Below are 12,635 nucleotides of genomic sequence, written 5' to 3'. Positions count from 1 at the left end.
GCTTTTACCATAGGAAATAAGGATAAAAATTTAGATGGAAGTTATTCAACACAGGCTGGCAAATTAAAATGTAAAAATAAAGTACCTTTCTTTTAAAGGCTTTATTTAAAAAAATGCATAAATCAGATCATCTATTTTTTTATTATTATTATTATTACATTATTATAACAGGTTTGGAGCAACATGAGAATCAGTGCTGAATGATATGTTATTATTTATTTATTATTTATTTGCTTTAGATGGAGTTTGTTAGTTAATTAAATAATTAATTTTGTTTTTTATTGGATATGTGATTGTGATAAATGTTGGCTGTTGCTTAGAAAATATGCTATAGGTTTTACCATGGGGGTCAAACTCCGTTCCTGGAGGGCTGCAGCCAGCAGAGTTTAATTACCGCCCTGCTTTAAATTAGATGTAGATTTCTAACAAGCCTCAATTAGTTTAATCACATGTGTTTAGTTAGGGTTAAAGCTGCGGTCACATTTGACTTTTCTCCCCACAGACTTCCATTCATACGCACGCGAATGCATCATACCGGGCATGCAGGGTCTTGTGTTTAGTTTTGCAGGTCACTGCGGTGCAAAGTTCAAGCTTGGCGATCTCTGACCTGCGAAATCGCATCACTTGACTGCGTGAGACCAATCGAAGATCTAAACGTGCACTCTGGACAGAAATTTAAAACATAGAGCAATCTCTTGCTTTATTTAATGTCTAATAATCTTGTTTAATCCCGCCCCTTTTCGCAGCGCCGTACGACAGAATTTCGCACACACAAATGCTAGAGTGACCACAGCTTAATTGTGCAGACCTGTGACTCTCAGTAATGTGTCAGATTATATGTAATTGTTTGACACCTGTGCTGCTGTTAACTAATTTACACATTTTTCATTGTAAATAGAAAATATATTCATATCTGCTGATTTCTTTAAATTTCTTATACATTTTCTGTTGTTTATTTGTTTGCTGCCAAAACAATAAAATACATTTGTCTGAAGAATTGATATGCTTTCTGCATTTCAATAACTGTTAAAAATACTGATTCATTTTAGTAACACTACAATAACTATACAGTGCATCCAGAAAGTATTCATAGCGCTTCACATTTTTTTATGTTAAAGCCTTATTCCAAAATGGATTAAATAATTTTTTTCCTCACAATTCTGTACACAATACCCAATAATGACAACGTGAAAAAAAACTCATTCTGGAAACGTAGCCCCCGGACGTTTCTGGAGACCGTGTTTTACGTGGCTGCATTTTTTCAAGCGAATGCTATAGGGCTGTGTGACGCCGCTCCTCTTTGCGCTCGCCGGCTGACAGCTCACCTCTTGGTAGAGGGCTTTCCCGCTGCAACCAGTTTGTCTGGTTAGCTCGTCGTGTTCGTCGGCGAAGCAGAGAGCAGGAGGGGAGCCGAGCGCGGCGACGACTGAGTTCAAGTCCAGGGAAGAGCGGTTCCAGAAATCAGGTAAGACAAAAACAGACTCCAAAAAATAAAGCAAATGAGTTTATAACAGGGTGAGAATGTGGTGAAGTCGGAAAACGCGGTCAAAATCAGAAGATGAGGCTTTTCTTTTTTTGAACGGCTTTCGTAAATCGTCACTTAGGTTTAGGGAAGCAAGCGAGCGGGCAGGCAGGTCAATCTGTAAAACCGGTTGGGTTTAGGGAAGGAGGAGGGTTGGGTTGACCGCCCAGTCAATCGTTCAGTCATTCGGTCAGTCAGTCGGATAGACAGTCGCTCGACAGCGGCCTCCGGGGGCTTTACGCGAGAACAGCACGGGCGTGAACGGCGCTTGCGAGAGGCGTTCTAGAAGCAAAAAAGTGTGCACAGCGGCTTTCGCTATTTCGCGGCCTCCAGAAACATCCGCAGGGCTATGTTTCCAGAATGAGCCTGGGTTGGAAAAATCACATGTACATCAGTATTCACAGCCTTTGCCGTGAAGCTCTAAATTGAGCTCAAATACATTCTGTTTCCACTGATCATTCTTGAGAGGTTTCAACAGCTTTATTGGAGTTCACCTGTGGTAAATTCAGTTGATTAGACATGATTAGAAAAGGCATACACCTGTCTATATAAGGTCCCAGGGTTGACAGTGCATGTCAAAGCACAAACCAAGCATGAAGACAAAGGAATTGTCTGTAGGCCTCCGAGATAGGATAGTCTTAAGGCACAAGGTTGGGGAAGGTTACAGAAAATTTTCTGCTGCTCTGAAAGTTCCAAAGAGCACAGCAGCCTCCATCATCCGTAAGTGGAAGATGTTTGGAACCACCAGCACTCTTCCTATAGCAGCCCCACCTAGCCCTTATTTTAAGCTCGCCCTGACTGTAAGCTCCTCAGCTAATGTTAACCTTTGTAGATTTGCATTATTTGCTAATTAAAAAGCACCTCACCACCTGACCTCTGAATCTGGAGCTCATTTAAAAGGCTGATATTTACATAATCTACATTGAGACAGACTAAATGAAATATATTGTGTGTTCCTCCAAGGAAACCCAGATTGCTGAAATTCAAATGGGTAAACTGGCAGTGGGCTGGTTATAGAGACCCATAGATATATACACTAGATATCGCATACGGACCCTGAACATGCATCAATTGCGCCGCCAGATATGTACAGTGCTCCCAGCACAAACGTCTTTCAACAGCACTAGTCAAGACATTGTGCCAACTTGAAGATGCTAGACTTTAGCGCTGGACTTTAACGAACAAACAAAGAAAACAAAGCACACAGGCAGAACATTTCCTAGGTAAGATTTCGTTTTGTACGTTTTTGTTTGTTATGCATACCTTCCGATAGACAACAGCAGGGTAGGCAACATCTAATGTAAATATCTATGATAGAGACCAAAACAAAGACAGCGATTCCAAGACAGAGCTCACATTTTCAAAGCAGAATATCTGACTTCAGCATTGTCTTTCAGCTAAACACGATTGTTCACTTTGCATATTTCTTAAATATCTGAAAACATATTATGGTATTTTTATCCTTTACAACAGTCAAATACTGACAAACATCACATTTAACAGTATCTCGCTGGAAATATCTGGCATCTCTAAAACCAACAGTCAGATCACAGCCTGAATTGTTCATTCTCAACCCCTGGATGAACTCGAATAAAGAGACGACAGTGAGGGTGAAGGCCTCATGAGTCTAATTGTTGATCTTCAACACATGCAGCTGCGACATTTTCTGTTCTCGTTTCTCATTCATCAGCCGTCTTTCTCCTCATCTCCCCCCCTCCTTTTGCTCTTGTTCACTGATGTACGTCAAAAAACAAACAGAGCAAATACAATCATTTCTGAATTAAAAATCAATTAGCTGTAGAAGTTAATGCATCACTCTCAGAGATACTAGGGAAATCGTTTTGTCGAGAGATCTGCAATCTGAAAACAACAATAGGTTACTTTTCCAGTGTATAAAAGCAAAGGATGATCGAACAAAGAGTGGATGTTCACAAAAGAAGTGCTTAAAGTTTGTCAGATGTAGCCTTGAGACCGTCCAATAACTTTTTGACAATAGCTCAGATGTTTTCATAATGACAATAGTGCAGCTTTTCCAGTAAAATCTGTTCCAGTAACATGCTTATTACTTTGACTCACTGTTTTCTGGTTAATTTGTTCGATGGTTCACGTAAATGGGCTTTACTGAATAAATGGTTTACTGCTTCCCTGGAGTGTGTAAGAGGAACTGCTGATGTTTTCGCTGCCTTTCTGATAGTTTTCTAGAGTTTTATTCTTAATAACACATTTCTTTTGTCTTTGTCATGATGGTAGTACATAACATATTTCTGTCTATTTTGAAAGATACTAGTAGTCATAATTTTAAAGCTTAGCTAGGTTAATTATGTTAACTAGGCTAAGTTACGTTAATTAGACAAGTCACTGGAAAATTTGAAAAACTATTTTCCTTATAGGGGCTAATAGTATATTGACCTAATAGTATATTAACAGAATATTATTTCGTTTTTTTTTATTAAAAACCACTTTTATTCCAATCAAAAAAAAAAAAAAGACTTTCTGGAGGAAGTGCCATTCGCACCTGCTCTTCTCATGTAAAACGACCAGAGGCCGCTGTCGACAGACTGACCAATACACCCACCCACCCCTTCTTTAAACCAAGCCAATAATGTTTTTTAAAAGCACTGACTGACCTAATAACCACCATCCCTAAACCCAACCGACAGTGTTTTCAAAAGCAATTCAGAAAAATAAAAAGACCTAGCAGCCAACTGATTTTTACTACATTTTCAGATCCTACCGCATTCTTACCCTGTTATTTACTTTTTTGTAATTTTTTTGTCTTTTGTTTTACCTGCTTTCTGGAACTGTTATTCGCCAGACTCAAACCCTATTGTTGCTCTCAACTTCGCTCCGCCTCCAAAGTCCGCTGAAGTACATGGCTAGTCACTGGGCAAACTAGTAACAGTGGAAAAACTGTCCACACGGAGGTAAGCGGTCAGCTAGTAGCGTGAAAAGGAACAGCACAGCGTTCATTTTAAAGAAAAAATACAGCCAGATGTACCTCTGGTTATATAATTCGCTCTCTCCAGAAATGTAGATAGGGGTACATTTTCACAATGAGCCTGAGTTGTTTAAAAGTGATGTTTAAAAGCTTTGCCAACAAAAAAACCTATTGTACTTAATTGTATTAGTGATAAATTCTAATCACTTCATGGAACAAGATACTATTTTAAAGTTGATTCCCCTAGAGCAGCTTACCCATGTATTACACAAAAAAGCTAAACATTTTTTCTCAAAGTTTAGTCTTTGCCCTACCATATTGAAAGAAATATTTACTCCTATCATTATATGGAAAATAGGAAATGTTTGATCTGTTTTTGTCACGATCACCAGCGATCTAGCCCTTGTAGACTGCTGGAAAAAGTCACTATCATCCGAACTACAAGTTTGCCACCAACCTGCACTACATTTCCAATCAGGCACCTCACTCACACACTAGTTCCATATCACCCCTGATTATGTACACACAGCTGGAAGCTCATCATGGACTGATATCCAGGACTATTTATACACCACTCTTGCACACACACAGTGCTGAGTCTTGTTATCCAGTAGCATTATAAAGCGTTCTATTGTCTAGACTTGCCTTGTTTCCTAACCCTTGCCTTGTTTCTCCTTTATGTTGTTTTGCCACTTGTATCGACCCCTTTGTCTGTGACCAAGACGAGGATTTTGGATTTTCCTCATGCTACTGTTTGCTCCTGTTTCGACCACTGCCTGTATGACTCTTTAACAAGGGTAACAAACTGCATTAGGACCCTCAGCTCTGTTGTACCCTGACGTACATGGTAGTTTTATTTGAGGTAGTCCTTATTTATATATATAATCTGAGCTTTTTTTCTTCCTGTTTTTCTCCCTGGTATTGTTTAGAGTTTTTCTTTATGTATTTTTAATTTAATAATTTACTAAACTTCTTTTTTTTTTTTTTACGAAAGTGGCGTTCAAACACTGCTAGAGAAATTGACATTCTGTGCGTATAAAAAAGATCATTTGTTATTGTCACACAAATGGCTAAAAGGAATAATTTAAAATCAGCATGTGAAGTTATCAGTCATCCTCACAGAGAGTCAGATTAACAGTGTCAAACTACTAATGTGTCTTTATGGCACATATCGGGCAAAGAATGACCCTCCTCCATCAGCCTCTCAAATAAAATATTCAGCTCTTCAATCTACTATGTATGTGCCCTTGAACGCAGGCGAACTTTCAGATAGCACAAATGGTAGTAAATCAAACTAAACGAGATGGTATGAGGTGAATCTCAAACCAAACCATCAAATTCAGGTCATTATTCAGCCCATAATCAGAACAGAAAAAAGAATGATCATATTTTTGTGTACAGATTCTCATTATTATAATAAAAAAAACTATCAGTATGCACAAAATGTAATATATGAATAGTATCAATATATATAAATTATACTAACATGTGACCATGGACCACAAAACCTTATGTTTTACGTGTTAAAGTTTTGTCTTGCATGGTCTTTTGTTTTTGAGAAAACTGTCAAAAATATAATATATGAGTCAAAATTATAGATGTGTTTTATGCCAAAAAAAACATTCAAATACTACCAAAAGATCATGTTATTTAAAGAAATGTTGTGAATTTGATTATTATTTAGTAATATGAATTGCTAAGAACTTAATTTGAACAACTTTAAAGGTGATTTTTTTCATTTATGAAATAGTATTTCAGCCATTCATCAAACCATACATCAATAGAAAGCTTATTTCACTTAAAACAGTGAGTTTTTGGCTTGTTTCTAGTACAAATATTTAAAATATTTGAAGACATTTTCATTCATTCATTCATTCATTCATTCATTCATTCATTTATTATCTTTTTGGCTTAGTCCCTTTATTAATCAGGGGTCGCCACAGCAGAACGAACCACCAACTTATCCAGCATATGTTTTACGCAGCAGATGCCCTTCCGGCCGCAACCCATCACTGGGAAACACCCATACACTTAGCAAAATACAGAAATGTGCGCAGATCTAAAAAATCTCAAAGACAGGAGCTCGATCAAAAATAAACATTGTAGCAAAAGATTAAACAAAATTTGGTACACTGACACTTCAGTTTTGAAAAGCCTTCAATATGACTCGTTCATCATTTATCGCTCAACAAGACAAAAACTCTAAACTCAATTTAGTTTTATTATTTTAATTGGGTCTGTAGATTCATGTAGAAAAGATTTAAATATATTTTATAACACTGGATTGTTTAGACTTCTTGTGACTGCTGTTCTACAGGTATTTTTATTACTTTTGGGGAGCATTTTGGATGTAGAGCATGACATTGAGAAACTATTACGTCTCTAGATAACTATAATTACTGAGCTGGCCGAGTGGTTTCTGATTCCCTATATAGACTATATACAGCTAGTTCATAGAGTCTCTGCTATCACTCCAAACACCCGACTGCCTCCCGCAGCTCCTCCAATCGCAGGCAAGCAGACCTCTTATCAATTCCAAGAACATTTGCTGCTGGAAAACCATTCTGTTACAGAACTCCCCAGTTACGGAGAGGCCAACATACAGAAATCAGAGAGGTTTGCAATACTGCGGTCTAGTTTGAAAACTCTATTTTTCAGCATTTGGCTATAGGTCAACTTAGGTACAATGCCAAAATGGATTGTGCACCTGTGACATGAAATCCTGATATTGTCATCCTTCCAAATTAACTTGTTTACTCAAGTTATCAGGTGAGGCAACAGGCTGTTTACTACTAGATTTCTAATTTCAGCCAGTCTCCTGATGTATAATTTACAGTTATCAACATAAAGTGGTGCGGTGGCACAGTGGTTAGCACTGTCGTCTTATAGCAAGAATGTCGCTGTTTCGAGCCTTGGCGCCTTGGCGATTCTGTGTGGAGTTTGCATGTTCTCCCTATGTTGGCGTGGGTTTCCTCCCAGTGGTCCGGTTTCCACAGTCCAAAGACATGCGGTATTGGTGATTTGGGTAAGAGTGTATGGGTGTTTCCCAGTGATGGGTTGCAACTGAAAGGGCATCATATAAAACATATGCTGGATAAGTTGGCGGCTCATTCTGCTGTGGTGACCCCTGATTATTAAAGAGACTAAGCCGAAAAGATAATGAATGAGAGAATGAATGAATGAACGAATGAATGAATGAATGAATGAATAATTGAGTTATCAACATAGAAAGCTGCTTTACTGTACTGTAAAATCTAACCAGGGCTTAATCTGTGCTGGAACAGGATGAATCCGGATCCGGCACCTCTAAAATCTGATCCGGCACCTCATTTTACTGATCTCCCTCCGCAACCACCCTCATCCCCCGTCTGCAGCTTCCAGTTTATATGGACTTTAAAGGTCAACATAGGCTCATTCTGAAAATGCTGCCCCATATACGTTTCTGGAGATTGCGAATTATGTAGCCAGAAGTACGTATTGCTGCATTTAATTTTTAAATGCAGCAAGTTTAAGCGCAGTTAATAGTGAAATCAGCTAATCGTTGCATCCCTATTAATGATTACAGTGCATTGTACAAAAGGCATTTCCTACAAAACATATCCAAATGCTTTCGGCTGTCTGCACCACTCGCTTATGATGACTCACGCTCTGCTCCTCTGCAGCTCGCGCTGTATTAAACAGACGCACGTCACTTGATAACAATAGTGGCCGTTTTTCGACTGAACTTAATTTATTTTTGATGTCTTGGTCACACTATTTGGAGGGCCGGAACAAACTGCCTCGGGGGCCGGGTTTCGCCCACGGGCCGCCAATTGAATAGCCCTGACATAAACCATCAAATCTCTTCCAGGTCTCAAATACAACTATAGCATTTGCAGGTCACAGCACTCATTGTTCACAGGCAGCCAATGAAGGCTTTAGGCTGGCATTATGCAAATGTGTTGCAAATCTGTCTACGTAAGCTAGCCGGAATTACCAACAATTAGTTTCAGGCAGTTCTTCTTTTGGGAGACTCCATTTGTTGTGCTCTTTCCCGTTCACAAATGCACTACATGAATGGATATAACCGTAATAGGGGCACTTTATGACTATCTTATCGTCAAAACGAAGAACATCATATTGAGTCATACAGAGTTGTAAAGGGGCTGTTAAATGAGCCGGTGTTTGTCTCTTCACCCCCTCGCGGTGGCTGCTTTCAGATGTTTGAGTAGTGTGAGAGGAAGTGATGCATGAACCTTAAGAGTGTCGTAGAGAGATTACACCGCAGGTTTCTGAGTGCTACAGAATATTAGACTAAATTTACACATACTATGTTCACCTTGAGAGAGAAAGTAAAAGGGAGCTGAGAGAAATACGAGTAGGCTTAGCTCCCACTCAATTTTAGCTCTTGATCTGCATGACAATGACACTTCTCCATTGATAGGTGCTGCATGAGCAGATAGTGAAACACCTAATGGCACAAGAACATGAGAGCAGCACTCAGTACAAAAGTAAAAAACCGACATTATCAGAGTTTGTTATAAAGTTACAATGGATGCATAGTCAGATTGCGGAAGGAATGAGCCTTGCGGCGTTCATTTGACAAATAATATTATGTTTGTGAAAATTTTTACATTCCCAATCCTATACAAAAAATGTTGGGTTCCACACAATTCCTTCATGTTGTCCCAACACCTTAACTTTTGTTTTTTCGCAAATTTAAGTGGATTAAACTTGAAATATTTAAGTAGTTCCCAAAAATACACAAGAATTGTGTTGATTCAGCTTTTAAGAATTTTAAATAAACAGTTTGAACAACCAGCCAAAAAATTAATTTTTAATTTTACCTAATGCCTAAGCCTAACTATTACCTAATAATAATTAATAAGCAGCAAATTTGGAGTTTATTGAGCCATAGTGATTGGGTTATTAATTAGAATTTTAGTGGCACATTTTTTGAAAAATAATATTATGTATATATTTATGTGTGTGTATATATATATATATATATATATATATATATATATATATATATATATATATATATATATATATATATATATATATATATATATATATTATTAATATATATATATATTATTTTGACAAATAATATATATATATATATATATATATATATATATATATATATATATATATATATATATATATATATATATATATATATTTCATAGTCTACAGAACAAACAATCATTATACAACAACTTGTCTAATTCCCCTAACCTGCCTAGTTAACCTAATTAAGCCTTTAAATTTAACTTTAAGCTGTAGAAGAGTACTAGAGAAAAATATCCAGTCAAGTATTATTTACTGTCATCAAGGCAAAGATAAAATATATAAGTTATTAGAAATGAGTTATTAAAATTATTATGTTTATAAAGGTGTTGAAGAAAATCTTCTCTCTGTTAAACAGAAATTTGGGAAAAAATTAACAGGGGGTCTAATATATCTGACTTAAACTATATATATATATATATATATACATATATATATATATATATATATATATATATATATATATATATATATATATATATATATAAAAAAGTATAAGTAAGTAAGTAAGTGTATATAAGTATAAATATAAACATACGTACAGCAGTTTCTAGGTAAAATGAACATTATAAAGCAGTTTGACACCATCAAACTATTGTTCCTTTTCACATTAATGATATTTATAGGAACATATCATAGACAAATAAAGAATTACATGTTTACATTGCACTTTTCTTTCACAATTGCTATGGAAAACACTATTGGTTGAGTTATAGGGAAGAGATTAGTTCAGTGGTTCACTGGTGTAGGTGATCTGGATGTTTACAAAAACGACTGTCTCTGAAACACTCAACAAAACGTACGTTAAGTAATATATTTCAGATTCCAAAAAATATAGACAGCGCCCTCTAGTCAATTTGTCATCTGAAATGTGCAACTAAACAGACCAGAAGCAAATTATTTTACATTTCGTAAAACGTTCGGATTTTATTAACAGTGGACTGTATGTATAGGTGTGTTTTTTGCATATAGTATGTACAACTGTATGTATAGGTGTGTTTTTTGCATATAGTATGTACAACTGTATGTATAGGTATGTTTTTGGATATAGTATGTCAAGATTACATTCCTACTATATACACTACTACACTACTATATACACACATGCTATATTGAGCATTAACTTTTTAATAGCTGCACTTAGTGCATGCTTAATCAGAAGTACTGCACCAACTTAAAGACTGTGCAACATCAATGCCTGTTAGCGAAGACCAAAAACATTAAGTATGTTTAATTTGTGGACTAAAGGCAAAAGTATTCGTGAGCTGTTACGCATTTGCTTACATCCACTAGTTGGCAACACCATGGCCTTGGGCAATTGTTGCACAAAATAGCACCAAAAGAGATGAAACAACAATATACTCCCACATTAATGAGAGCTTAAGAGAGTGCATTATGACATATCAACAAGTCAAGGGTACAAAAGTACAATGATATTTTTCTATCATGTTTCCTGGAGTGAAATTGGGCAAAGATCAAACAATAATAACAAAATAGCTGCCCTTGTTTGAACACTCAGTTGAGTATACAGCCCGATCTCAAAAGAAAATCTAATTATTATACATAATAGAAAACAAGTAGCATCATTTGTACAATGTCATGCTTAAATGTAAGCTTTTTTAAAAGTAGGCATTGTACCTCATTGTAGGTATAACCAAAAAAAACATAGAAATAAGATTGTAAGTAATCCCAGAATTACCATTTTCTGTTGTAAATACAGTGCTCAGCATAATTGAGTACAGCCCATTTTGAAAATTAATATTTTTATCCATTTCTCAGTGAATATAGACAATTTATGTTGGTGCATTTAAACAAAACAGATTTATTAAACAGATATATTTATTTAAAAAATAGTTTAGTCACCAAACATATTTAGAAATAAATTGAAAGATGATACAATTAAATTCAAGCAAAATATGGCAAAAATAAATTATAACCTACAGAACTTTTTAATTATTTTGCTTCTCTTGATTCTTCCTCTTTTTTAATTTGTATTTAATATTTTTCTATAACATATAAATGTGGGTGTACTAGTTTTTTAACTTAATCGTAAGTTATTTTGTTAGATAAGCTCCAGATTTGGCTTCAGTACTGAGTAATCTAACGTAGATGCACAGATGTAATATTGTATAGCTTCCTGTTAAAAATATAAATTTAAAAGATAGATTTGTGAGGGGTGTGCTTATATATGCTTAAATAAATTAAGCCAAAATAAATGATAAATTGAGCAATCTTGGAACTTTAGATTATTATTATTAGCACTAAAACTAATGTTATTATCACTAAAACCAGCACAAAATTACCTACCAGCTGCTTCAATCCAACATCTACATTAGCAGGGTGATGAAGATGAAACCAGGGTGGACATTTCAGCAAGAAAATGATCCAAAACACAGCCCAGCAAACTCTCAAATGCTTTCAGAGAAAGAAAATCAAGCTGTAGAATGGCCAAGCCAATCACCTGACTTAAATCCAATAGAAAATACTAATTAGATACTTACTAATTTGTTAGATAAGCTCCGGATTTGGCTTCAGTACTGAGTAATCTAACGTAGATGCACAGATGTAATATTGTATAGCTTCCCGTTAAAAATATAAATTTAAAAGATAGATTTGTGAGGGGTGTGCTTATATATGCTTAAATAAATTAAGCCAAAATAAATGATAAATTGAGCCATCTTGGAACTTTAGATTATTATTATTAGCACTAAAACTAATGTTATTATCACTAAAACCGGCACAAAATTACCGTCCATCTGTGAAAACCGATTAAATATCTGCCAAATCAGTTTTAAAAAAATGGGAAATGTAGAGTGTTATGAAAGGTCAGATTTCCATTGCAAAATAACCATGGTTTTACCACAAAAAAACATGGTAAAAGCAAATTACAAATGAACCATTGTCTTACTATACTAACCACAATTTAACCAAAGATTTTGTTACTACAACTGTGATTATACAAAAGTTCATTTCAATCGTTCAATCATTTTCTTTCAGCTTAGTCCCTTATTTATCAACTATCAATATGTTTCGACTACATATGTTTTACGCAATGAATGCCCTTTCAACCACAGCAATGTGCTGGGAAACATCCATACACTCTCGCATCCACAGACACAC

General features: G+C 35.8%; 2 protein-coding genes across 4 annotated transcripts in view; one reads left to right on the top strand and one right to left on the bottom strand.

Moving 5' to 3' along the window:
* znf143a (zinc finger protein 143a) overlaps positions 1–12,635 on the top strand; it is a 705,859-nt gene that overhangs the window by 400,759 nt on the left and 292,465 nt on the right. The window lies entirely within an intron of this gene.
* Positions 1–12,635, bottom strand: part of cpne7 (copine VII) — a 115,461-nt gene that overhangs the window by 78,004 nt on the left and 24,822 nt on the right. The window lies entirely within an intron of this gene.

The sequence above is a fragment of the Danio rerio genome, chromosome 7, assembly GCF_052040795.2.
Source record: "Danio rerio strain M-AB ecotype USA chromosome 7, GRCz13ab, whole genome shotgun sequence".
In the NCBI taxonomy this organism is placed as follows: domain Eukaryota; kingdom Metazoa; phylum Chordata; class Actinopteri; order Cypriniformes; family Danionidae; genus Danio; species Danio rerio.
The sequence above is the reverse complement of the archived record's forward strand: the minus strand, read 5'-3'. Positions and strand labels throughout refer to the sequence as shown.